Source organism: Pan paniscus, chromosome 2 (assembly GCF_029289425.2).
Source record: "Pan paniscus chromosome 2, NHGRI_mPanPan1-v2.0_pri, whole genome shotgun sequence".
Lineage (NCBI taxonomy): Eukaryota > Metazoa > Chordata > Mammalia > Primates > Hominidae > Pan > Pan paniscus.
The window spans coordinates 104,833,363-104,861,045 of NC_085926.1; the positions used below are offsets into that span (position 1 = coordinate 104,833,363).

A 27,683-nucleotide genomic window follows, 5' to 3' on the forward strand; every position below is an offset into this window, starting at 1 on the left:
GTAGAAATTTAATTGCCATTGTGACAGTATTAAAAAGTAGGATTTTTAAAGAAGTGATTAAGGCATAAGGAACATGCCTTCATGAATGAATTATGCTATTATCTGGAGAGCAGTCTCCCTGTAAAAGGGTAAGTTTGACCCCCATTTTCTGTCTCGCATGCATTTTTTCTTGCCAAGTGATACCTTCTACCACGTTATGACAGAGCAAGAAGACCTTTACCAGATGCAGTCCCTCAATCTTCAATTCGCCAACTTCTAGAACTATGAGCTCAATCTCTTTTTATTTAAGAAATTGTCTAGTCTGTGTTAATTCTGTTATAACAGCAGAAAACAGGCTAAGACATGGAGCTTTCATACTATGTTGTAAAAAATGGTTTTGTTTTTATCCTAGCATCAATTAAGGGTCACTGGATTATTTTAGATAGGAATGTGGCATGATTAGATTTGTGGTTTACAAAGAGGGCTATAGCTGCTTGTTTCACTGCCAGTCCAGCTTCAATACAGAGAATGAATTTGAAGGGAGTCATCCTGGATTTAAGACCATTTAGAAGTGTGTTACCAAAATACAGAGAAAAGACAAAACTGGACTAGATTGAGGAGTGTTGGTGCATATGGAGAAAGATTTATAAAGAAATTCAATTTAATGTGCTTTTCAGGTCCATAATGATTTGGGGAAGGGAAGGAGATGGAGGAAGTAAAGATGACTTTGACTTAGGCAAAGGGTGCGTGGAAATGACATTAAATGAATGGGTAAAAGAGTGCACCTTTGAAGGCGCAAACATGCTTTCAGTCTGAGACATGTTATATGTGAGATGTCTATGGATTAATTGTGTAAAAATTCAATAGCAGAGTCAGGAATATAATAGAGATTTTTATAATCCACTGAGGGAATTATCTTGATTGCACAGGATAAGAAATACACTGGTAATTTTTAGGATTTACTTTGGGATTGATCCCAATTACTAAGAATAAAACCCGAGAAGCCCCAATAATTAAGAGCATAGAGTAAAACCTGAAAGGGAATTTGTAAAGAAATAGCCAGACACTTAAGAAATATAAAATGTAACAATATAGTATTATAGAATCCAAGGAAAGCAGATGCCATATTTGATAGGTAAAGTAATGGCTCTGAAATGAGATTCACATTCTAAACCCCAGGAACTGTGAATATGATACATTATACGACAAAAGGGACTTTGCAGAGATGATTAGGTGAAGGACCCTAAAATGGGAGATTTAACTAGATTATTTCCTGGGCAATCCCAATGTCATCACAAGTGACCTTATAAGAGAGAAGCAGGAGAGTTAGAGTCAGAGAAAGGGATCTGGTAATGAAAACAGAGGGGTGGTGTATAAAAGAGACTGGGAGAGAAAAAGAGATGAACCAAAAAACTCAGATGGCTTCTAGAAGCTGAAAAAGGCCAGGAAATGGATTCTCCCCTAGAGAGATGAAATGCGGCTTTGCCAATTCATTTCAGACCTCTGACCTCCAGGATGTAAGATATATTTGTGTTGTTTTAGGCCACACATTTTGTGGTAATTTGTAACAGTAATAGGAAACTAATACCCTATATGAATTGACTTAAGCAATAGAGAATTTATTGATTACTTTTAAAAGAGAAGGAATCTTTTCAAAAAAAAATTTGTGAAATTGCAGTGTTTTTGAGTAACTAAAAAGAATAAGTCATCCTTTTGAATCTTCATTGGTTACATCGCTGCCCTGGGTGTTTCGGGTTGCTAGCTTCTTCAGCTCCAAGTCTGGGATATATGAGGCAAAAAGAAAACCCAAGGAACTCTCCAGTATGTTATTTCTTGGTCTTAAGATTCTTAGCTGGTCTACTTTCCTGTTTCTACCTTTCAAAGTCTTCTTCTGTTTTTTATACATAATGTTCAGGGGTTTTAGCTGTGCTTGGCAGGAAGAATAGGGAGGAAAGCTCCAAAATTGGGTTCTTAATTTTATTTTTTTAAATTTTTGTTTATCTGTGCTTTCCAATATTTTTCCATTGGACATGAATTACTTGTGTTTTAAATAAATGTGTTTTTACATCATAATGCCCACATTGGTACTTTACATGGTACATAGTAATTAATATACAAATTGAAATTTATTTTGCATAGAATACAAAATCTGAAACCAAGAAAAATAAACAAATATGATAAATGTTCCCAATCCTATTTTATCTGTGATCTGTGACTCATCAATGACATCACCTCTCAAATGGAATTTTCTTTTCTTTTTTTTTTTTTTTTTGAGACGGAATCCCGCTGTGTCGCCCAGGCTGGAGTGCAGTGGCAGGATCTTGGCTCACGGCAAGCTCCGCCTCCCGGGTTCACGCCCTTCTCCTGCCTCAGCCTCTGGAGTAGCTGGGACTACAGGCGCCCACCACCACGCCCGGCTGATTTTTTTTTTTTTTTTTTTTTTGTATTTTTAGTAGAGACGGGGTTTCACCTAGTTAGCCAGGATGGTCTCAATTTCCTGACCTCGTGATCTGCCCGCCTCGGCCTCCCAAAGCGTTGAGATTACAGGCGTGAGCCGCCTCGCCCAGCCTCAAATGGAATTTTCTAAAATGCATCCTATACAAGGTGATTTTCAAAATACTTAACAACTGGTATGGCACAGGCAGAAACTAATAAAGTGATTGTCTGGCAGTCAGAAAGGATGCTGGCTAGTACAATATAGTGAGGCATATCAGTCCTACAATAGAGAAGCTGATAAAATTCCTAAGAAAGAAAAGAGTTCCATGGACAATGACCTTTGGGAAATAATGCTTATCATTTCCTTCTCTTCAGAATTCTTTTCAGAAAAAAAAAGTATTCTTAGCTTTATTAAATCTAGATTTTTATTTTATCATGAAGTTGTTTTCTCATCACACCCACTCCCCACACACATATTCACAACCTAGAGAATATAATTTGAAATGTTCTCTCAAGTGCTTTTATGCTGTTATTCTGCCAACCCATTTCTTGTCCGTATTCTTTTCTTCCAGTTGATAATTATTGCCGCTCAAATAGAATTTATTCTGTAAAATTACTTATTCTATATCCTAGTGTGTTTAAGAAAAATGACACATCTAAAATTAAGTCATATGAGACTTTAACACTTCCCTGGATCTATGGATACATTTATTTACTGGTGCATATTAGCAATAAGTAAATGCAGCATGGGCCGGGCACAGTGGCTCACGCCTGTAACCCCAGCAGTTTGGGAGGCCAAGACGGTCAGGTCACCTGAGGTCAGAAGTTTGAGACAAGCCTGGCCAACTTGGTGAAACCCCATTGCTACTAAAAATACAAAAATTAGCCAGGCATGGTGGCACATGGCTATAGGCTCAGCTACATGGGAGGCTGAGGCGGGAAGATTGCCTGAGCTTGGGAGGCAGAGGTTGCAGTAAGCCGAAATTGTGCCAGTGCATTTCCGCCTGGGCTCTGTCTCAAAAACTAAAATAAGTAAATTTGGCATATTAGAAAAAGGTGAAAGTAATGAGTTCAGAGCTAAAATCACAGTTTTTCTGCAATATCATCCCTTCTCTCTTGGTAAGAGCTCCTTGTGGAGAATTCTGCAGCTGTATCTTGGCTCAGATAGATACTACAAAGTTTAGTAAAAATCTGCCATCATCACAAGAAGAATAAGTGAAGACCTGTGTACCAAGTACTTTATGCCTCTTGTATGGAGTAAGGTTGAATAAGAATTATATGGTGTTGATCTAATTCTTCTTTCATATTTGAAGTGATATTTTGTTTTTAGAGAGAAAATAAAATCTAGAAGCTTTCTCAGTCCCTCTGCTATTGGAGCTGTGATAGGAACCAACTTCTGTCAGACAATCATACTGTCATTATGTCTATATCATATTGCAACACAACACTTAGATAACCTATGAAAGGAAGTTAACCGATGTGTAATGAGATATTTCCAGAGGTAATTATATCAAAGAAGAACAGATCTCTTTATGGAAAGGGATCCAGCAGATAATGCAAAACTATTAGCCAATAAAGATAAGGACAGAGAGAGGAAAAACCACAGTGTGTTATTGAAAAGGATGTAAAATTAAACTTCAAAATACATGAAGATAACTAACATTACAAATAGGCAAACCAGCCAACCAAACCAAACCAAAACTAGATATTACAAAAATGTGAACAGGTAGATATAAAAATACACCAATCAATATTTTTGGAAATTAAGAATATGATCATTGAAATTAAAATTTAATAAGCCATATATAGTACTGTTGAATAAAGGAATAATTCAATTTAAAGATAATAATAGGAGAAACGAGAGTGTGGCATGAACATGGGGAAGCAAAATAAAACAGGAAGTATGCGACCATGAAGTGAATGCTTAGTCTCAGAGATCAGAGGCTTAAAGAATAGGATAGACTAAAACGTGAAAAGAAAGAAAAATAGTATCCCAGCATGCTAAAGAAAAGAAAAGTTCCTCAACACCCTTCCTGGTTATTTTTCCAATATAATACACAGCTGGGCCCACCTTACCACATCCTGTTTGACACCAACTTTATCAAATTTTCCATTAAAACCAAACTGGACTTAGTGTAGTCAATGATGGACTATCTGTATGCCAAGTGTATCCCTTGTATAACTGATTGTGTAATGGCTGAAATTGGGAAATTAGGGCAGAAGTATCGAGCAGCTGTAAGGATTGTTAAGGATCCAATATTGGAATGATTACCGGGGACACGCAAAGAAACCTATGCAGATGACAGCTCAGTACAGAGAGTAACTCACAAGTGTTACATTGTGTCCTTGGTTGACCAGGACCTTAAAAAAAGAATCCAAAAGAATCCTGGAGTTCCTAACATGTACATTTCTAACCATAGATAAAACTCTGAACAGATGTCAGGTGACTATGGAGCCCCTAGGTTCTACCTCTTATAAGACAAAGTTCCTCTGCCTTTCTTCAACCAACTTTCTATTGTTTCCAGTTCATTAAACATTCAGTAGCGTGATATATTCTTCCATTTACCCATTTGCTCTGTTATGAGCTGAGTATGGTTAAATATGCTCACTTTCTGATGCTGTTTTGAAATTGATGTTTTGTCTCATTTAAAAATTTTAGGCCGGGTGCAGTGGCTCACACCTGTAATCCCAGCACTTTGTGAGGCCAAGGCAGGTGGATCACCTGAGGTCAGGAGTTTAAGACCAGCCTGACCAATATGATGAACCCCATCTCTACTAAAAATACAAAAATTAGCCGGGTGTGGTGGCATGCACCTGTAATCCCAGTTACTAGGGAGGCTGAGGCAGGAGAATCACTTGAACCTGGGAGGCGGAGGTTGCAGTGAGCCGAGATCATGCCATTGCACTCCAGCCTGGGTAACAAGAGCAAAACTCTGCCTCAAAAAAAAAAAAAAATTTAAATAATGATCAAAGTGGGTAGAATATGTCTTATACTTTTTTCTAAGTTCTGTTGCACAGTGTGGTGAATATGGTTAATAATAAAGTATCACACATTTCAAAATTGCTACGAGAGTAAATTTCAAATGTTCTTAACATGAAAATGTTAAGTATTTAAAGTGATGGGTATGTTAACTAACTTGATTTAATTAATTATTTGAGATTGTATCCATAGATTATGACATAACTTTGTAACCCATAAATTTACACAATTATAAATTGTCAGTTTACAATAAAAAGTGGCATATTTTTAGAAAAAAACAATAGAGTATTCACTACAAACAGAAGGCAGACGTTAAAATATTTAGAAAGAAAAGAAGGAAAGGAAGAAAGGGAAAAAGAAGGAAAGGAAGGGAGAAAGAGAGGGATGAAAGAAGAAAGAGAAGAAAGAAGACAGTTTGCAGACATGGGAAATAGTTGAAAATTTAAAAGATAGATTGAATAGGACTTTCTCCAGCACTTCTTTTCCCTGCCAAAAAAGGGAAAAGAAGTAATGACAGAAGAGATAATGACTGATTTTTTTTTTTTTTTTCAAAATGAAGAGAGGAGACGTAAAATCAAAAGGATATCCAATTCCAAGGCTGGAGTTTTTAAAGTTCACCTTAGAAATGACATGGTAAAATACAAATTTGAAAAGTTACCATAAAGTAAAACCAGTTACTTACCAAAGAATAGTAATTGCATTGGCAGTAAACTTTTTAGCAAAAATAAATAAACGCTAGAAAATATTGGCATAACCTCTTCAAATAGCTGAAGGAATTCCACACTAGTGCAACCATCATCCAAGAGTAACTACATCTGGCAATGCTGGAGACTGAATTCTCTGAGAGGGTCTCCTACAAAAACACAACTAAATGATGAATAACATATTTCTCAGTGCATGCTCAGCTCCAGGAAGCAGGGGAAATCTGTTATCCCTCCCTTAAAAGGACTTGAGTAGTAGTTGAAAGTGCATGCTGTGAGAGGTAATTAAGTGAGAGAAATGTGATTGCTCCTCAAGCAGGTGCCTTTAATATGAGCAGGTGCCCTTAATATGAGCAGGTGCCCTTAATACTACTGCAATTATACATTAAACTTTTGGCTGACAACAAAGTAAGGAAGCTGAAGCTGAAATGCCTATCTTAAGCTAGGATACCCTAAAAGGTCCAACTAGATCTGTGATACTCCAGAGACCCTTAACAGAAACAAAAGCTGAAGAAAAGCATTCCCAATGTAAGGCCACACTATTCCCAGACTAAAGTCAATCATAAGTTTCTAAATACTATCAAGCAAATAAGGGGACAAGATATCATGAATGAGGCAGCAGAAAAAAGAGAAAAAAAAGATTTAGCCCATAAAAACCTTAAGATAATTAAATTGTCAGACGCAAAATGTAGAATAGCCAATGTATAAAAAAAAAAAAAAGCTGAATTCACTGATGGACCAAGCCACAAGAGACTTTCATAAATGAGCAGGAAATTCTAGAAAAGCAACCAAACGGAACTTCTAGATATTGAAAATATAATGGCTGAAATGAAGTAAAAACTAATTAAACAGGTTAAACAGCAGAAAAAGCATAGCCAAAGAGTTAACAGTAAAGATATATCTGAAAAATTACCCACAAAACAAGAGCAGAGAGCCAGGGGAATAGAAATATGAAAATGGAGATATACATGTATTGAATGAAAATGTTCAATCCAAAGTACCACTCTGAGTACAGTCCTAGAAAAAGAGAAAAGAGGGAATAGAAGAGAGGCTTGCCAATAAATGTACGAACATAGGAAAAAATGATAAATTTATTAAAAATAGAACTACAAACTTTCAATCAGGAAGTAGAAAGTCTGAATAGTCCTAAAATTATTATAAAAATTAATCAATGCCTAAAGAAAGAAAAATTCCAGGTCCAAGTTTTAACATTCAAGCTCTAATATACTTTTGATGATATTATATCTTCAATCTAATATAAAGTCTTCCAGATAATGGAAAACTAGAGGGGGAGGATATTGCCCAAATCATTCAATGAGACCAGTATAACCTTGATACATAGACATGATAAGGAGAGTTAAAAAAAAATGGAAAATGACAGGCCAGTCTCTCTCATTCATAAATATACAAACAAAAGTTTTAAAGAAAATATTGCCAATCTAAATTTAAAAATTTATAAACTATACAATCTACTAAAAGCAATTTATCATTATCCCAGAAATTCACAAATGATTTATTACAAATAAAATTACAGAAAATGGATGTAAAAGCATATGATCATCTTGAGAGAAAAACTTATTTGAGGAAAAATAGACACTGATTCAGAATAAAAACTCTTTAAATTTTAAAAACTCTCCAAATAATTTGATAAAAAACAGACACTGATTCAGGAGAAAAATTCTTAGCAAAATAAGAAGGGAAATGAGCTTAACGTGATAAAAGATATCTGCCGAAAGCCTATAGCAATTGTTATTGTTAATGGTGAAATATTAGAAGCATCTCTTTCAAAGGTAGAAATTTAGCAAAGAATTAATAGTTTCAAATTAACATTCAGTTGGAATGTCTAACTAGCAGCATCAGACTAGAAAAATCATGGGAAACTAAGGATGTGAAGGGAACAGACAAAACATATTATTCACAGATGATATAATGGAGAAAACACAAAATAATCTATCTAAAATTTGTAGAAATTGATTAAAGTAAAGCCAGGTGGTTTGTTATAAGATTAATATGCAAAAATTATTTGTGTATATCTCATCAAACAACAATTAGGAAAAAAAAGTCTCGTATAAGTGACATTTGTGACAGCAACAAATATTGTAAGAATCCTAGGAATATACCTAAAAAACATTTCAAAATTATATGGAGAAAATTATGTGAGCATTAAAAGATATTCCAAATGATTAATGAAAATATTACATATTTTTGAATAAAGAGATATTCTTAATGTCAGCTCTTTCCTAATTGATGTGAAGAGTCAGTGCAATCCCAATCAAAATTACCATAGGATTTGCTGTAAAATTTGATAACTGATTCTAAAATGTTTATAGAAGAATACAGTCAAGTATATCCAAGACACTCATAAAGAAAAAGGAGCGGCCGGGCGCTTTGGCTCACGCCTGTAATCCCAGCAATTTGGGAGGCTGAGGCGGGTGGATCACCTGAGGTCAGGATTTCGAGACCAGCCTGGCCAACATGGTGGAACCCCGTCTCTACTAAAAATACAAAAGTTAGCCAGGCGTGGTGGTGGGCACCTGTAATCCCAGCTACTTGGGATGCTGAGGCAGGAAAATTGCTTGAACCCGGGAGATGGAGGTTGCAGTGAGCTGAGATCACCCCATTGCACTCCAACCTGGGCAACAACAGCGAAACTCTGTCTCAAAAAACAAAAACAAAAACAAAAACAAAAACAAAAACAAAACAAAACACAAAAAAGGAGCTCGGGGTTAGGGTTTCACTGCCCTGTGTCCTCTGCTCCAGGAGGCCTAGATGATTCTGCCATAGCCTCAGCCTCCATTGCTCTGTGACCTGATGGTATTAGAAGATTCAGAGCTAAGACTCCAGGACACTCCTGAAGCTGAGAAATGGAACTGGATACTATTGCTTGGAAATGTTAATAGCAAGAATAGACACCCTATCCCACACTTTCTGTAGGAGAGTAGGACGTTACCTTCAGCAGGTACCTGGCTCCACATTGCAAAAGTACCTTCTGAGAGAGCAGCCGATCCTGACAAGAGAGATTCTCCCAGCACAGTGCACCAGCTCTGCTAAGGGACAGACTGCCTGCTGAAGTGGGTCCCTGACCCCTGTGCCTCTTGGCTGAGAGAGACCTCCCAACAGGGGTCAACAGACACCTCATACAGGAGAGCTCCAGCTGGGATCAGGCTGGTGGCCCTCTGGGACGAAGCTTTCAGAGGAAGGTGCAGGCAGAAATCTTTGCTATTCTACAGCCTCCACTGGTGATGCCCAGGTGAAAAGGGTCTGGAGTGGACCTCCAGCAAACTGCAGCAGACCTGCAGAAGAGAGGCCTGACTGTTAGAAGAGAAACTAACAAACAGAAGGCAATACCATCAACATAAAGGACCCCCACAGAAAAATCCCATCCAAGGATCATCAGCCTCAAAGATCAAAGGTAGATAAATCCACAAAGATGGGGGAAAACCAGAATAAAAATGCTGAAAATTTCAAAAACCAGAATGCCTCTTCTCCTCCAAAGGATCGCAACTCCTCTCCAGTAAGGGTGCAAAATTGGACAGAGAATGAGACTGATGAATTGGAAGAAGTAGGCTTCAAATGATGGGTAATAACAGACTCCTCTGAGCTAAAGGAGCATGTTCTCACCCACTGCAAGGAAGCTAAGAAATTTGTTAAAAGGTTACAGGAACTGCTAACTAGAATAACCAGTTTAGAGAGAAACATAAATGACCTGATGGTACTGAAAAGCATAGCACGAGAACTTTGTGAAGCATACACAAGTGTCAATAGCCGAATCGATCAAGCAGAAGAGAGGATATCAGAGACTGAAGATCAGCTTACTGAAATAAGGTGTGAAGACAAGATCAGAGAAAAAATAATGAAAATGAAGGAACAAAGCCTCCAAGAAATATGGGACTATGTGAAAAGACCAAACCTACGATTGATTGGTGTACCTGAAAGTGACAGGGAGAATGCAACCAAGTTGGAAAACACACTTCAGGATATTATCCAGGAGAACTTCCCCAACCTAGCAAGACAGGCCAACATTCAAATTCAAGAAATACAGAGAACACCACTAAGATACTCCTCAAGAAGAACAACCCCAAAACAAATAATCATCAGATTCTCCAAGGTTGAAACGAAGGAAAAAATGTGCAGGGCAGCCAGAGAAAGGTCACATTGCCTACAAAGGGAAGCCCATCAGGCTAACAGTGGCTCTCTCTGCAGAAACCCTACAAGCCAGAAGAGAGCGGGGGCCAATATTCAATATTCTTTTTGGTTTATTATTGAGAGGGAGTCTCGCTCTGTTGCCTAGGCTGGAGTGCAATGGCGCAATCTTGGCACATTGCAACCTCTGCCTCCCGGGTTCAAACAATTCTCCCTGCCTCAGCCTCCAGAGTAGCTGGGGTTATAGGCGTGTGCCACCACACTTGGATAATTTTTGTATTTTTAGTAGAGATGAGGTTTCGCCATGTTGGCCAGGCTGGTTTTGAACTCCTGATCTCAAATGATCTGCCTGCCTTGGCCTCCCAAAGTGCTAGGATTACAGGAATGAGCCACCACGCCCAGCCTCAATATTCTTAAAGAAACAAATTTTCAACTGAGAATTTCATATCCAGCCAAACTAATCTTCATAAGTGAAGGAGAAATAAAATTCTTTACAGATGAGCAAATGCTGAGGGATCTTGTCACCACCAGGCCTGCCTTATGGGAGCTCCTGAAGGAAGCACTAAATATGGAAAGAAAAAACCAGTACCAGCCACTGCAAAAACATGCCAAAATAAAAAGACCGATGACACTATGAAGAAACTGCATCAACTAATGTGCAAAATAACCAGCTAGCATCATGATAACAGGATCAAATTCACACATAACAATATTAACCTTAAATGTAAATGGGCTAAATGCCCCAGTTAAAAAACAAAGACTGGCAAATTGGATAAAGAGTCAAGACCCATTGGTGTGTTATATTCAGGAGACCCATCTCATGTGCAAAGACACACATAGGCTCAAAATAAAGGGATAGAGGAATATTTACCAAGCAAATGGAAAACAACAACAACAAAAAAGCAAGGATTGCACTCCTAGTCTCTGATAAAACAGACTTTAAAACGACAAAGATCAAAAAAAGACAAAGAAGGGCATTACATAATGGTAAAGGGATCAATGCAACAAGAAGAGCTAACTATCCTAAATATATATGCACCCAATACAGGAGCACCCAGATTCATAAAGCAAGTTCTTAGAGACCTACAAAGAGACTTAGACTCCCACACAATAATAGTGGGAGATTTTAATACCCCACGGTCAATATTAGACAGATCAATGAGACAAAAAAATTAACAAAAATGAACACTCCTCAGCAAATGATAAAGAATGGAAATCATAACAGTTTCTCAGATCACAGTACAATCAAATTAGAACTTAGGATTAAGAAACTCTCTCAAAACAGCACAACCACATGGAAGTTGAACAACTTGCTCCTGAATGACTACTGGGTAAATAATGCAATTAAGGCAAAAATAAAGAAGTGCTTTGAAACTAATGAGAAGAAAGAGACAGTGTACCTGAATCTCTGGGACATAGCTAAAGCAGTATTGAGAAGGAAATTTATAGCACTAAATGCCCACATCGGAAAGCTGGAAAGATCTCAAATTGACACTCTAACATCACAATTAAAAGAACTGGAGAAGCAAGGGCAAACAAATTCAAAAGCTAGCAGAAGACAAGAAATAACTAAGATCAGAGCAGAACTGAAGGAGATACGGCCACGAAAAATCCTTCAAAAATCCTTCAAAATTCAGCTCCTATGAATGAATCTAGGAGCTGGTTTTTTGAAAAGATTAATAAAATAGATAGACTGCTGGCTAGACTAATAAAGAAGAAAAGAGAGAAGGATCAAAAAGACACAATAAAAAATGATAAAGGGGATATCACCACTGATCCCATAGAAATACAAACTATCATCAGAGAATACTACAAACACCTCTATGCAAATAAACTAGAGACTCTAGAAGAAATGGATAAATTCCTAGACATATACTCCCTCTTAAGACTAAACCAGAAAGAAGTCAAATCCCTGAATAGACCAACAACAAGTTCTGAAATTGAGGCAGTAATTAATAGCCTACCAACCAAAAAACACCGAGGACCAGACAGATTCACAGCCGAATTCTACCAGAGGTACAAAGAGGACCTGGTACCATTCCTTCTAAAACTGTTCCAAACAACAGACAAGAGGGACCCCTCCCTAACTCATTTTATGAGGCCAGCATCATCCTGATACCAAAATCTGGCAGAGACACAACAAAAAAAGAAAATTTCAGGCCAATAACCCTGTTGAACATTGATGCAAAAATCCTCAATAAAATACTGCCAAACAGAATACAGCAGCACATCAAAAAGCTTATCCACCATGCTTAAGTTTGCTTCATCCATGGGATGCAAGGCTGGTTCAACATACACAAATCAATAAATGTAACCCATCACATAAACAGAATCAATGACAAAAAAAATGATTATCTCAATAGATGCAGAAAAGGCCTTTGACAAAATTCAACATGTCTTCATGCTAAAAACTCTCAAAAAACTAGGTATTGATGGAACATATCTCAAAGTAATAAGAGCTATTTATGACAAATCCATAGCCAATATCATCCTAAATGGGCAAAAGCTGGAAGCATTCCCTTTGAAAACCAGCACAAGACAAGGATGCCCTCTCTCACCACTCCTATTCAACGTAGTATTGGAAGTTCTGGCCAGGGCAATCAGACAAGAGAAAGAAATAAAGCATATTCAAATAGGAAGAGAGGAATTAAAATTGTCTTTGTTTGCAGATGACATGATCGTATATTTAGAAAACCCCTTCTTCTCAGCACAAAAACTCCTTAAGCTGATCAACTTCAGCAAAGTCTCAGGATACAAAATCAATGTGCAAATATCACAGGTATTCCTATACAGCAACAACAGACAAGCAGAGAGCCAAATCATGAGTGAATTCCCATTCACAATTGCTACAAAGAGAATAAAACACCTAGGAATACAACTTACAAGAAACGTGAAGGACCTTTTCAAGGAGAACTACAAACCACTGCTCAAGGAAATAAGAGAGGACACAAACAAGTGGAAAAAAATTTCGTGCTCATGGATAGGAAGAATCAGTATCATGAAAATGGCTACATTACCCAAAGTAATTTATAGATTCAATGCTATTCCCATCTAACTACCATTGATTTTCTTTGTAGAGTTATAAAAAAACTACCTTAAATTTCATATGGAACCATAAAACAGCCCATATAGTCAGGACAATCCTAAGCAAAAACAACAAAGCTGGAGGCATCACGCTACCTGACTTCAAACTATACTACAAGGCTACAGTAACCAAAACAGCATGGTACTGGTACCAGAACAGATATATAGACCAATGGAACAGAACAGAGACCTCAGAAATAACACCACCCATCTACAGCCATCTGATATTTGACAAACCTGACAAAAACAAGCAATGGGGAAGGGTTTCCCTATTTAATAAATGGTGTTGGGAAAACTGGCTAGCTATATGCAGAAAACAGAAACTGGACCCCTTCCTTACACCTTATACAAAAATTAACTCAAGATGGATTAAAGACTTAAACGTAAAACCCAAAACCATAAAAACCTTAGAAGAAAATCTAGGCAATACCATTCAGGACATAGGCATGGGCAAAGACTTCATGACTAAAACACCAAAAACAATTGCAACAAAAGCCAAAATTGACAAATGGGATCTAATTAAACTAAAGAGCTTCTGCACAGCAAAAGTAACTATCATCAGAATGAACAGGTAACCTACAGAATGGAAGAAAATTTTTGCAGTCTACCTGTCTGACAAAGGTCTAAATCCAGAATCTACAAGGAACTTAAACAAATTTACAAGAAAAAAAAAAACCCATCAAAAAGTGGGTAAAGGATATGAACAGATGCTTCTCAAAAGAAGACATTTGTGCAGCCAACAAGCATATGAAAAAATGCTCATCATCACTGGTCATTAGAGAAAGGTATGTCAAAACCACAATGAGACACCGTCTCAGGCCTTTTAGAATGGCGATTATTATAAAGTCAGGAAACAACAGATGCTGTAGAGGATGTGGAGAAATAGAAACGTTTTTACACTGTTGATGGGAGTGTAAATTAGTTCAACCATTGTGGAAGATAGTGTAGCAATTCCTCAAGGATCTAGAACCAGAAATACCATCTGACCGAGCAATCCCATTACTGGGTATATACCCAGAGGATTATAAATCATTCTTCTGTAAAGACACATGCACACATATGTTTATTGCAGCACTATTTACAATAGCAAAGACTTGGAACCAACCCAAATCCCCATCAATGATAGGCTGGATAAAGAAAATGTGGCACATATACACCATATAATACAGCTACAAAACAGAATGAGTTCATGTCCTTTGCAGGGACATGGATGAAGCTAGAAGCCATCATTCTCAGCAAACTAACACATGAACAGAAAACCAAACACCGCATGTTCTTGCTTATAAGTGGGAGTTGAACAATGGGAACACATGGACACAAGGAGGAGAACATCACACACTGGGGCCTGTCAGGGGTTAGGAGGTAAGGGGAGGGAGAGTATTAGGACACATACCTAATGCATGCGAGGCTTAAAACCTAGATGACAGGTTGATAGGTGCAGAAAACCACCATGGCAAATGTATGCCTATGTAATAAACCTGCACATTCTGTACATGTATCCCAGAACTTAAAGTAAAATTAAATAAAAGAAAAAGAAAAAGGAGTGTAGACTTGCCCTCATTGCAGAAGCAGAGCTTATTATATTACTAGATGAATTAAGACAATGTGATATAATTTCAGAGAAAACCAAACTGCCCAATGGAATGGGACTAGGGAGACCAGAAATAGGTCCAAACAACATATGAGAGAGCTGGAATTTCACATCACTGGGGAAATGAAGTTCTCTTTAATAAACAGTGATGATTTTCCATACGTAAAATCAATTAATATGAATTCATGACTTAAATGTGAAAAGCAAAGTTTTAGAGATTTTGTAAGTATAAGGGAATATCTTTATGACCTATAGTTCAAAGATTTTTAAAGCATTATGATGTTAACTATAAAAAATCTTAAAATTCTACATTGCTTCTTAATGAGTCATACAAATATATATACACTAAAACTTTATTTAACCTATATGGCTGCTTTTTACATTATAAGCCAGATAGTTCATAGATCGCAAAGAGCTAATTTCAAAACATTTTTCATAAGAAACAATCTTGCAGGGGAAATAAGCCCAAAACCCAACTAAGAAAGATAGTCCATGGATACTCAATAATCATTTATTAGAGAAAAATAAATTAACTTGAATGATATGAATAATTAGAAAAATAATTAACCTGAACTAGAATTGAGATATTTATTTCTTGTTGTTGTTGTTTTAGTCTTAGCATCAAGTATGTATTTTCTTTAAGGGCCATTTTTTTAATCCTAAAAAATTTCAACTGTAAATAAAATCCATCTCAACCCAAAAATCATTCTCTCAAACAAACTTGATTTAAGCAAGAATATAATAAGAGAAAAGTGATACCTGCCTTCTTTTTCCATCATATTCAAAGCATTTTTCTTCCTTATCAAATATTATTACTACAGGATTTGGATAGTCCCCTTTTATAAGTCCTAGAAATTTTGCCTGTGCATTTTGCCCTCATGTTGGTTTAAAGCAACTGAATTCCTGCAGTTTATTAAAGCTTTTCTGGGTTGCTCAAACCATACTGACCACAATAATTAATACTGGATAATTTAAAATCTAGTCCCTAGACATAAATTCAGGTAGTATATATATATACTATGATTCTGCTGTTGTCCTTAGGGTTACACTGACTATGCCTTATCATGTAATCAGATGGAATATGTTGAAAATAGAGTAACTGATCTCATTTCAAACCTATGAGTCATTGGCATTAGTTATCCAATGAGTTTTGTAAGCAAAGTCATGTATAGAATGTATACATATGTAGTTTTGTCCTATCTTATTTTTCCTACTTTTTACAGGGTCTTCCTAAAGTAGCAGATAGTCACAAAAATGCTCAAATAACTAACTTTATAAATGCTAGTTTCCAACCTAGTAATTAAAAAAAAAGAAAAAGAACATTTACCAATGAATGTACTTAATTCAAAAATGGTTTCTACCAACATTGTTCTCAACTCTAATGTACCTGGTAAAATAGCCCATGTATGCTTCTTTGAAATTTTGCCATCTCATTACTTACACCAAAATCAATCTTTAAAAAAACAAAAACAGAGAGACAACGTTGATGTTTGGTCTAGCAGTGTTGCTAAGTATTTTAAAAGCAGCAAAGAGTAAATTGAGAACCACACAACTAATAGTCCAAAATACTATTGTTATACGCCCCTCATCTGCAGCTTGCCTAATGATTTTCCAAATATTAAAAACCAAATGGAGTTAGTGAATTAATGGTCATTACAACACCCATCAGCACGTCTATAAACCATGTGTACAGCTTTATCATATTTTACATACCAAGCAAGAAAGTCAATTATTTGTGACTTCTCTTCCAAGTTAGATTGCACTTCCTCAAAGGCAGAATCATTTTCTTTCCATTTCGCTTCCCTTAGAGTGCCTCATGCCTAGTTGGCTCTATGTGTTATTAATTGAAAAAAGAAAACTAAAACAGAAACTAAGGCTGAATTCTGGCTTGAAACAATGGATGGAAGTAACGTAAGTGTGGAACTCTCTTTAATCTGACCCCCTTAAATTATTCTATATGCAAACAGTTTTGAAAGAAGTCTCCTTAAATGCAAATCACTGTCAGGTTCCATATGGTCACCAAATAAAATATTTCTGAGGCATTGTTTAAAACATCGCAAAGTAATACATTGGAAACAAGTTTTAATCTCTGTTTCTAAGATGAGTACACAAAAAGATTTTTATCAAATCATTTGTTATTGACCTCTTACAAATAAGAATAATGCATTGGAATTTGGGGACTCAGGGGAAAGGGTGGGGGTGGCAAAGGATAAAAATTACACATTGGGTACAGTATATGCTGCTCGAGTGATGGGTGCACCAAAATATCAGAAATCACCACTAAAGAGCTTACTCATGTAACCAAACACCACCTATTCCACAAAAACCTATTGAAATAAAATATTAAAAATTAAAAAGAAACAGTCACGGGAATGGTTTTACACTGAACAAGCACTTTCAACAAAGACTTGGAGCTTTGAATCCTTTTTGAGTCAAACAGCTTAGTATTTTAGGCTTTTGTTCTCTCTGGTAAATATGAATACTCTCCCTGAAAAGGATAAGTTGTTTCGTTTCATATCTTGCAGCAGTGTCTTCAGAGTTAAAACCTGTTACTTCATCTTTTTACTGAGTGATAAGTCACTTGGGTGTTCACCAGTAGCTTTGTGATTAAGTAAATACCTCTAAATATAATCTAGCACTACCATCAGCTTACCTAAAAAAGCACCCCTTCTATACAATTTCTCACATCTTCAAAAGAAACAAAGATACAGTAACTGGAGGGTACAGTGCTCCAAAAGATAGACTTTTCCTGCCAGGCTTAATGGAACATCACGAATTCTATAGACTTTTCTGTATCAATAGCTTTGTAAAACAAAAATCCCTCCATAAATAGGATGATAGTGAAAAGTATGCTGGTTCTGTGATTGCGCGGCATAAAACTCATTAGATTCTAGCCTGCATTCTTTCAGCATCATTTATAGCTGCAAGAAAAACCAACAGCACCTCCAACAGCAAAAACAGGAACAGTGAGCTCTGGAATTCATGTCATGTTTATTTTGATAAAAGAACTATATTCATTTCAATGAAATTTTGACAAGAAGCGGCAGCAGTGATGAGTTCATTTCCTTGAATTCTCTTTGCCCAAACAGCCTAAGAACTTACCTTTTCACAGAAAGACATTTCTGTGACCACTTTATTAAGCTTTAGCTAAGAAGCAATGCTTCCCATTTTTCATACATTTGAGAAGTCAGTTTACGTAAAAGCAGCTACCCTGAGGACTCATTTTTATGAATCAACTTTTACTGTTGTTGCCAAGAGCTGACATTAGCATGCACATTTTGAAGTCATTTTAAGTATTGTCTGTTAAATAACATTTACTTTATTAATGTAAAATTTACTAAATCATTCTTTGTTAGAGATTCAAAAATTTAGTGTATTCAAATGACTATATAAGACGCACGGACATCTCACATTTTAAGTGTTAGTAGCAGCTAATCTTTCAATAAAATTGCTTCAGTTCTCTAAAATTTGTTTAGAAAATTTCCCTTTAATGACATCACATTTAGTATTGAACCTGAAAGAGAATGTAAAAAAAGAGAAATAAAAATAAAACACAGGCCGTAGAGACAAGAGAAGATATTTTGACCATAAATACACAATTTCTCAACCTGAACAAACTTCGAGTCATGCAATTTGATATAAATTGCCCCCAAGAAGAAAAGCGGTGAACAATAAAAAACTATTTTCAATAAGTGAAAAATCTGTGATAGAAAGTTAGAAATGTCTCAACTACTGACTAGGGTTTCAATGTCCTTATATATCAATCATTGCAAGAAAATGTTTCCAGTTAGTTTTGACAAGAAATGAGTGAATATGTTCGTTTTACTACTATAACATATCCACAGTCTAAGAAATTGTGAAGCTATAATTTGGAGTAATTATTTATATTATAACCCTCTCACGTTTATAAAAGGATTTATACCAGAGTTGTTTTAAATATAGTAAACCCTGCAATGCATTAAATATTGACTCAAAGATTATTTCCTATTTTGTCATGGATCAGATACAAAGTTGATAAGAATGATTGATAATTTATCAAAAGTAAGATCTAGCAACTTGGAAAATAAGAAGTTACGGTTCAATGTTCAATTTCATTTACAGATACTTCAGGATACACAGAATACAGAATACAATTAACTACTTAATTATACTCTGTATTTAGTAGTGTAGAGAAATTTAAATGACTTTTTTTTTTTTTTTTTTTTTTTTGAGACGGGAGTCTCGCTCTGTCGCCCAGGCTGGAGTGCAGTGGCGCGATCTCGGCTCACTGCAAGCTCCGCCTCCCGGGTTCACGCCATTCTCCTGCCTCAGCCTCCCGAGTAGCTGGGACTACAGGCGCCCGCTACCACGCCCGGCTAATTTTTTGTATTTTTAGTAGAGACGGGGTTTCACCGTGTTAGCCAGGATGGTCTCGATCTCCTGACCTCGTGATCCGCCAGCCTCGGCCTCCCAAAGTGCTGGGATTACAGGCGTGAGCCACCGCGCCCGGCCTTAAATGGCCTTTTTTTTATCTAACAACAAAGAAATCTATGGGATATCTACTACGGGACAGATACTAAATGGAAAAGACAGACATACACAGGTGAATAAGACATGGATGGTATTGTTGTTGTATTCACAATTTAGTGGAAGAAATAGAAAAATGACTAGTAACCAAAGTACAATGTAAAAAGTGTTCTTTATATGGTGTTATGGAAATACAGAATGGAAGAGGAGTTAGGGAAAAGTTCACAAAGAAAGGGTTTTGAGCTGGGTCTTAAAGGAAGAACAGGAGTTCAATAAGTAGAAAGAAGAGGAAAGTATCTCCATCAAAGACAGCAGCAAGTGTAAACACATAGGATGTTCAAAAGCATGACATATGTAAAGAACAGTGAGGACTTAGGATATGATGTCCTAAACAATCTCGAAATGCAAAGGAAACAAATCGGGAAGGGAGTTGGACAGAAGTTAAAGCAGAAAAGATAGATTTTATTCATGAATTATTGCAATAAGGGAAAAGTAATAGAACTGAGCTCCATTCTGAATATAACAAGAACAAATGGGGATTTACAGTCAAAGATCATCATGCGGTTATGTGGATAAAAAATTATAAAGAGAAAACATCAAGGGTAAAGGGGATTCTGGCTAAACCAGCTCACCGGGATTCTTTCAGAAGACAAGACAAGGTGATCAGATATTGAGGGTAAGGAATTAGGAATTTGATCAGATACCAAGGATGGGAAAGCCTTGATAAACTGACCCAGCAGGAACCTTACTAAAACTGAACTAAAGGCCGGGCACGGTGGCTCACAGCTGTAATCACAGCACTTTGCGGGGCCAAGGTGGGCAGATCACAAGGTCAGGAGTTCAAGACCAGCCTGGCCAATATGGTGGAACCCCGTCTCTACTAAAAATACAAAAATTAGCCAGGCGTGATGGCGGGTGCCTGTAGTCCAGCTACTCAGGAGGCTGAGGCAGGAGAATCGCTTGAACCCGGGAGGTGGAGGTTGCAGTGAGCTGAGATCGTGCCACTACACTCCAGCCTGGGTGACAGAGTGAGACTCCGTCTCAAAAAAAAAAAAAAAACTGAACTAAGTGACCCCAGGACAGAGCCCAAGGGTGAAGTCTAGTCAAAAAGAGGACTCAGAGGAGCATAACTAACTGGAGTCTTTGTCAGGGGGTTGAATGGGCTTTCCTGCTATGCTAAAGGGTTTGTCCTTCATCATTTAACAAACAAGAAGCCAGGAAACGTTGGGAACAGAAAAAAACATATAGTATTTAGAAATAAAAAACACAGTCGTTTACATTAAGAACTCAGTCAATAGGTTAAAAAAATAAGCGTTAAACCCAGCTGAAGACATAATTACTTGCAAGATAGGTATGAAAAAATTGCCTAATATGCAGCCTGGAGATGTAAAGAGATAGAAAAATAATAAAAGGAGTTAAGAGACAAGGAGAACAAAATATGAAAATCCAATATACATCTAGACGGAATTGCAAAAAAAGAACAGAAAGAAATATGGAGATGCAAACACCTGAAAAGTAATGTCTGGAAGAAGTGAGCTGCCATGTTGTGAGACGGCCTGTGGCAAAGAGCAATGGGATACCTCCAAGGGCTGAGAGTGGTCCCCGTGGACAGTCAGCAAGGAAGCAGGGTCCTCAAGGCCTGCAGCTGCAGGGCTCTGAATGCTGGCAACTGTGTGAATGTAGAAGAGAATCCCAAGTTCCAGAAGGTATATAGCCTGGTCAACACCTGCTGGGTAGCCTTGTGAAACCCTGAGCTGAAGACCCAGTTAAGATGTGTCTGAACCCTGACCCATGGAATGTATGAGATAATAAATCAAGGGACTTACATCCATGAAAGGGAGAGCAGTGGAAATAAGAGTGGTGCAATACCTGTGGAGATCTCCAAGCATAGATGGATGATGAGAAGTGGAGATGTTGGAGAGAAGTGAAGCTTTCCATGTGAAGAACAGGACAAGAACATACCTCTAGGAACACCTTGATGTGTCTCACCAAAGTCTATGCATCTGTTTGAAAGCTTTGCCATGAAAGGCAGGCCAAACTCGCATAGGGTCAGCATAGCCTTCTTGGTCACATCTTGGAAAAAAAATGCCCGTGTTCAACAGGTTATGCCAAAAATCCTGGAATATGCTGAGTTGTTTATATTCTTTCTACCCTGAAAATATTCTACCCCCTCTGACAGACTTGTCAATGACCATCAAAATGAATGATTATGTATCGAACATCTACTAGAAGCTATGTTACATGATAGTTTTCTTTCATATTAAAAGTATGATGACTAAAGCCACATGTATTCATGGGCATTCACCCCAGGATGTGCTGCATGTATCATGATCAAGATGCCATAATACTCTTCTAGAAAAACAATGCAGTTTACCCATGAAAATCAGCTTGACTAGGTAGCTAAATTATGTGCATGGTTTGTAAATTGGCTCCACACGATGCTCACTTGAAGCCAATCTGGGATCCTGTCCTAATAACTATAAAAGTGGGCCAGGGAGAGTTTCCAATATCAGAAATTGGAGAAGTGTCAATCCACATCTGGGATCTTCAGTAGCAGAGGGTGTAGGATATTATTATTCAATATTACTCATTTAGATTTGCTGGCAAACACGACAGAAACAGATGCTGCATCCATAGCGATCTAGTTAAGGACATGGGCTCTTTTTCTAAAAGGAAGAGCAATTATTGTCCATTTCAGTTGTAATTCCTTGACTAGTAGAAGACATTTTAAAAATACATTGCATAATCATAAGATATATATGATTATTTATAAAATCATATAAGACATAATCACCCAATAACAATCGCCCATGTACTACCTCCCCAGCTAAAGAAGAAGTTGACATTTTTTTCTCCTCTGATATATATAACTGTGACAGTTTGAAAAGTGCCTTCAGGGAAGGTTATAAGAGTCTCCAAATACAAATCCGTGTCAATTAAAAGTGGACAACACCTTGTGGAAACTACAGAACAAAATGTGTCTGCACTGACTTGGACCCCATTCCTCTTTTTTATTTTTATATTTTATTTATTTTATTTTATTTTTTATTGAGACAGTGTCTCGCTCTGTCACCAGGCTGGAATGCAGTGGTGCGATCTCGACTCACTGCAACTTCTGCTGCTCAGGCTCAAGCAATTCTCGTGCCTCAGCCTCCTGAGCAGCCGAGACTACAGGTATGTGCCACCATGCCCAGCTAAATTTTTTGTATTTTTAGTAGAGATGGGGTTTCGCCATATTGGCCAGGCTGGTCTCAAACTCCTGAGCTCAAGTGATCTGCCCACTTCGGCCTCCCAAAGTGCTGTGATTACATGTGTGAGCCACCACGCCTGGCCCCATTCCTTTTATCTATGACAGTCACCTACTTGCTCTAGTCCCCAGTTCAGCTCATCTTTTAAATACCAAACTTCTGGCTACTCAGTGGAATAGCCCTCTTTGCCCTTGTGCCAATGTGGGTTACAGGTGCCTCTACTCATGCCAACCCAGCCTCCTCGTCTATCTCATGGCAGATCCCACAGACCCACTGTCCAGCCCCTTGGTGTGGTTTCTCCCCATTCCATTTTCCATCTCATTTGCTAGGATCAGCAGTGCCATGTTGCAGCAGTAACATCAAGAGTAATGGTGAAACACTGGAAAATTCCAGAAGAAATAAATCTTGGCTCCCAAGTATTTAACATAGAGTGTCTCTGATGGGTATGTATTAGTTTCCTATAGCTGCTATAACAAATTACCTCCAACTTGGTGAACTAAAATAACAGAAATTTATTCTATCACAGTTCTGAAACCCAGAAGTACTAAATCAAAATGTCTACAGAGCCATGCTCCCTTTGAAGACTCCAAGGAAGGATCTATTTCTTGTTTCTCCTAGTTTCTGGTGGATCCAGGCATTCCTTGACTTGTGGCCACATCACTCCTTGGTTATATTGTCTCCTCTTCTTCTCTTACAAAACTCCCTACGCCTCTCAGTTATAAGAATACATGTGATTGCATTTAGAGCCCACCCAGATCTCCTGGATAAGATTTTCCTCTTCAGATTCTTAACCATGTCATTGATGAACATCCACAAGACTCTAGCCAGAGCTTGAAGGCACATATAAACTTAGAGAAAGCTACTAGATCTCCCTCCTGGAACCTCCCAAAAAGCTCTCCACAATCTGCTACTGGAAGATTATAACTCCAGCAAGCTGGTCCCAGAAGTAGTGCAATATCTTATAACATTCGATAGATCTGTTTTTCCAAGAGAATCTCATTTTACAAATACCTTTTCTGTCTGGCTTGGCATTTAATGAGATAAAGATCAATCTTGGGCTTCTGCACTCAGAAAAAGAAGTCCATTTTAGCAGTGATAATATAATAATAATTATTATTATTATTATCATTGTTACTAAGATACTCATCTATTGATTCATTGTAGATACTTACTTTTTTAATGTTGATGTTAGAAAAAGCATTTAACCTCTGGATTCCAGTTTCTGCAGCTACTAAAACCATGGAACCATATGCTACATTACAGGAAATAGGTGATAAACTACTTCATGAAAAAAACAAATGGTTGAAAATTATCCACAATTAATAAAAAAAACTAAGTCTTGTATTAAAGAACATATATAAAGCATAATATTTTGAGATAACACAAAAACTAAGAAAACATCCTAAAAGCGCCCAAAGAAAAAAGACAGGTCTTCAAGCAACAAAAACAGACTGTTAGAATGCGGCTCATTAACAGTGGTAGAGGAAACAATGAATCTCAAGTGCTGAATTAAAATATTCAACCTCAAATTCAAGCTTAGCTAAATCGCCATTCAGAAGCAAAGCAAAAGAAAAACATTTTTAGTTTTCTAAAAATTACCACTGCAAATGCTTATTAAAGAAATGATTAGAAGATAATTCAGAGAGAAGTTTAGAAATTTACGCTAATGAAGGAGGAGGATGCAAGAAACAATGGTAAGCAGAGAAATCAGGAAGCACAAGTAAATCTCATCAAGTATTCTCTAAAGCAGTGATCATAATCACTAACCTAAGGATAAAGAGCAGGAACAAATAAAATATTAAAAAGTGACAACTAATGTATAGCTATGTGCTAGAAATTCTTTCAAGTGCTTTAGGGAGAGTGAGAAAGAGAGAGACAGAAAAATGTAGTTGCATGGTTTTGAAGAGATGCAGGACATGCTACCCCAAAATATTTTAATTTGAGAAAACTGCAGAAGCAGAAAGGTCTCTTTGACTCTCCTCTACCCTTGCTCTCTGAAGCAAGTCATGAAATCTAGGAAGAATTTTCTGACCCTCCACTGAAGCAAGTTATAAGACCTTCAAGTGAGAGGGGCCCTCTCTATACCTAAAGGAAAGGGACATTCTTATTGCTGAAGGCAAAGTATTACAGAGAAGAATCTGAACAATTAGGCCTCGTATTATACATATATTATATATATATATACACACACACACACACAACTGTATATAAAGCCTAATATATATAAACTCTAAGTAGCTATATAGTGTAGATATAAACTAAAGCTATATAGTTTATATATAGATATAAACTAAAGCTATATAGTTTATCTATAGATATAAACTAAAGCTATATAGTTTATATGTAGATATAAACTATATAGCTTGTCACGAACTATAGTTTATATATATATATAAACTCTATAGAGTTTATATATATTAGGCTTTATATACAGTATGTGTATATGTATTATATATGTATATATATAATATGAGGCCTAATTGTTCAGATTCTATATAGTTTATATATATAATATACTCTCTCTATATGTATTATATATAATATACTCTATATATGTATTATATATAATATATAATAAACCCTATATAGTTTATATAATATATAATATATAATATATTTGTGTATATATATAATATATATACACAAACTATATAAACTATATAGAGTTTATATAGATAGACTATATATATAGTTACTACTAATATCCTCACTTATAGATGGTGAAACCAGGCCAAAAATGACTAAATAACTTGTTTAAGAAATAACAGCTGGCAAGTAGTAGACCTAGGATTTGAACATATACTCCTGACCAGTACGCTGTCCTGGTACTATGAGTTAGCAATGTAGAAGAAACATCTAAGAAAATTAACCCAAAAATGTAGGCAATAATGACATGTAATATCAAGAAAAGTTACTGGAGTTAAAGTTTTTTTAACCTCCTGTATCACTTTGGGAGAGATTAGACATCCTGATTAAAGTTGAGCTTTACTTAGATAAACAGGCAAAACAAACAAGATCTTTTCCATGTTGCTGACAGAAAGTGGTGTGGTATTGTTGAGAAAATTTGAAAATATGCATACCCTATGACCCAACACTTCTGACCCTAGACATGCGTGAGAAACTTCTGCAAATGTGAACCAGGAGATGTATGTTCTAGGAAATAAGGTATATAATAGAATAAAACTGTAAAAATTAAAAATGTCTACTGAAAGGAGAATGGAGTCAAAGTTTTGGTATATCCAAATAATGCAATATTATACTGCCATGAAAATAAATAAACTATAGCTACCCATAATAATCTAGATAAAATGCAATTCGTTAATATTAAGTAAGAAGCTTTATGAGACTGATATCATTTTGTTGAATTTAAAAACAATTAAAATTAAATAATTTCTTATTTAGGCTAATAGATTTAGGGTAAAACTACCAAAGAAAATCAAAAGAAACACAAAATTAAGATAAGAAAATGTAATTTAAAAAAGGAGCACACAAGTCGATGAAAGCTGTCAATTTTTTTGTTTTTAGTTGTCTGGTGGATTCATCTGCATTACGGAACAAATCAACTGTACCATGCAAGTATAAATGACAACTATGTCTGTCACTAATCAAGAACTATGATTTCCTGAAATTATAGTGAAGGAAAAATATATTTTTCTCATCCATCCTATGTTCCTAGCAGAGGCTCCTATAACAAGACGGATTAACAAGAGAAGAGCACACAAATTTATTTAATAAAAGTTTTACATAGTATGGGAGCCTTCATAAGGAAATAAAGGCCTGAAGAAACAGTTGAACCTAAGTGTTTTGTAAAGCAGGTTTAATTAGTCATGGAAAAATAGGATAGATCAAAAAGGGTATGTGCTAATGGTACTAAATAGTGAGACACTTAGGGAGGTCTGTTTGTTCAAATTCTTCTCTGTGATGCTTTGTCATATGACATAAGGATGTTCCTTTTCTTCAGGTATAGAGAGGGGCCCTCTCACCTCAGGGTCTTATGGCCTGCTTCAGTGGAAGGTCAGAAAATCCTTCTGAGGTTTCCTGACTTGCTTCAGGGCAGAAGGGTAGGGGAAGGTCAGAGAGACCTTTCTGCTTCTACAGTTTTCTCAAATTCCTTCAGTTTAAAATATGTTGGGGTAGTGTGTCCTGCACCTCATCAAAACCATGAAACTACATTTTTTTTCTCCCTGGGAAATGTAGAAAGATGATAAGCCAAGAGTAGGTGCCATTTGTGTGGGGAAGACCCATAAACAGAATCAAAGAAGTCACAAATGAAATAATACTGCAGCTGGGTATTATTATTTATTTTTAAATTTATTATTATTATTATTATTTTTGAGACGGAGTCTCACTCTGTCACCCAGGCTGGAGTGCAGTGGCACAATCTCGGTTTACTGAAACCTCCGGCTCCTGGGTTCAAGCAATTCTCCCGCCTCAGCTTCCCGGGTAGCTGGGATTACAAGCATGCCCCACCACGCCTGGCTAATTTTTGTATTTTTAGTAGAGACGGGGCTTCACCATATTGGCCAAGCTGGTCTCGAACTCCCGATCTCAAGTGATCCACCCACCTTGGCATTCCAAAGTGCTAGGATTACAGGCGTGAGCCACTGCGCCCGGCTAGGAGCTGGGTATTCAATAACAAATTTCCTCTTTATTCCTGCAAGTCACTCTAGTAAGCACTGGTGGAAGAAAAATGAGTTTCCTGGATTCAGTTTCCAATTCTGCTATCAAATCATTCTGTGAGCACATGGAAATAAAGGGATAATTATACTTCACAGCTGTGTAGTGTCTTTCAGGCATGTACATTAACTCATAATTCTCATAATATACCTGTCAAATTACAGTGTAGTCAGAGATCTTACCACTATTACTAAGTACCTAAAATATAATCAATAAAACTTAGCCAGTATTATTATATTGATGTCACTCAATGTATTTAAGTATAAGGAAGTTACCACGCTATAATTCACTAGAGCATTGGTTCTCTTTTTTTTTTTTTTGAGATGGAGTTTCGCTTT

The 27,683-nt window shown here is 36.8% G+C and overlaps 1 protein-coding gene and 1 pseudogene across 9 annotated transcripts in view; one reads left to right on the top strand and one right to left on the bottom strand.

Annotated features, from left to right (window-relative positions):
• The window catches only part of LOC129397422 (ATP synthase subunit a-like), a 903,826-nt gene that overhangs the window by 512,783 nt on the left and 363,360 nt on the right, over positions 1-27,683 (bottom strand). For 2 of the 9 annotated variants that reach the window (XR_010111623.1, XR_010111617.1), the window contains one exon: positions 25,345-27,402. The exons of the other annotated variants lie outside the window; for them this stretch is intronic. The gene's annotated coding sequence lies outside the window, so the exon portion shown is untranslated. Of the gene's footprint in view, positions 1-25,344; positions 27,403-27,683 lie in introns of those variants that run through there. 9 annotated transcript variants of the gene reach the window in all.
• Positions 4,318-5,777, top strand: LOC100967490 (rRNA-processing protein FCF1 homolog; annotated as a pseudogene).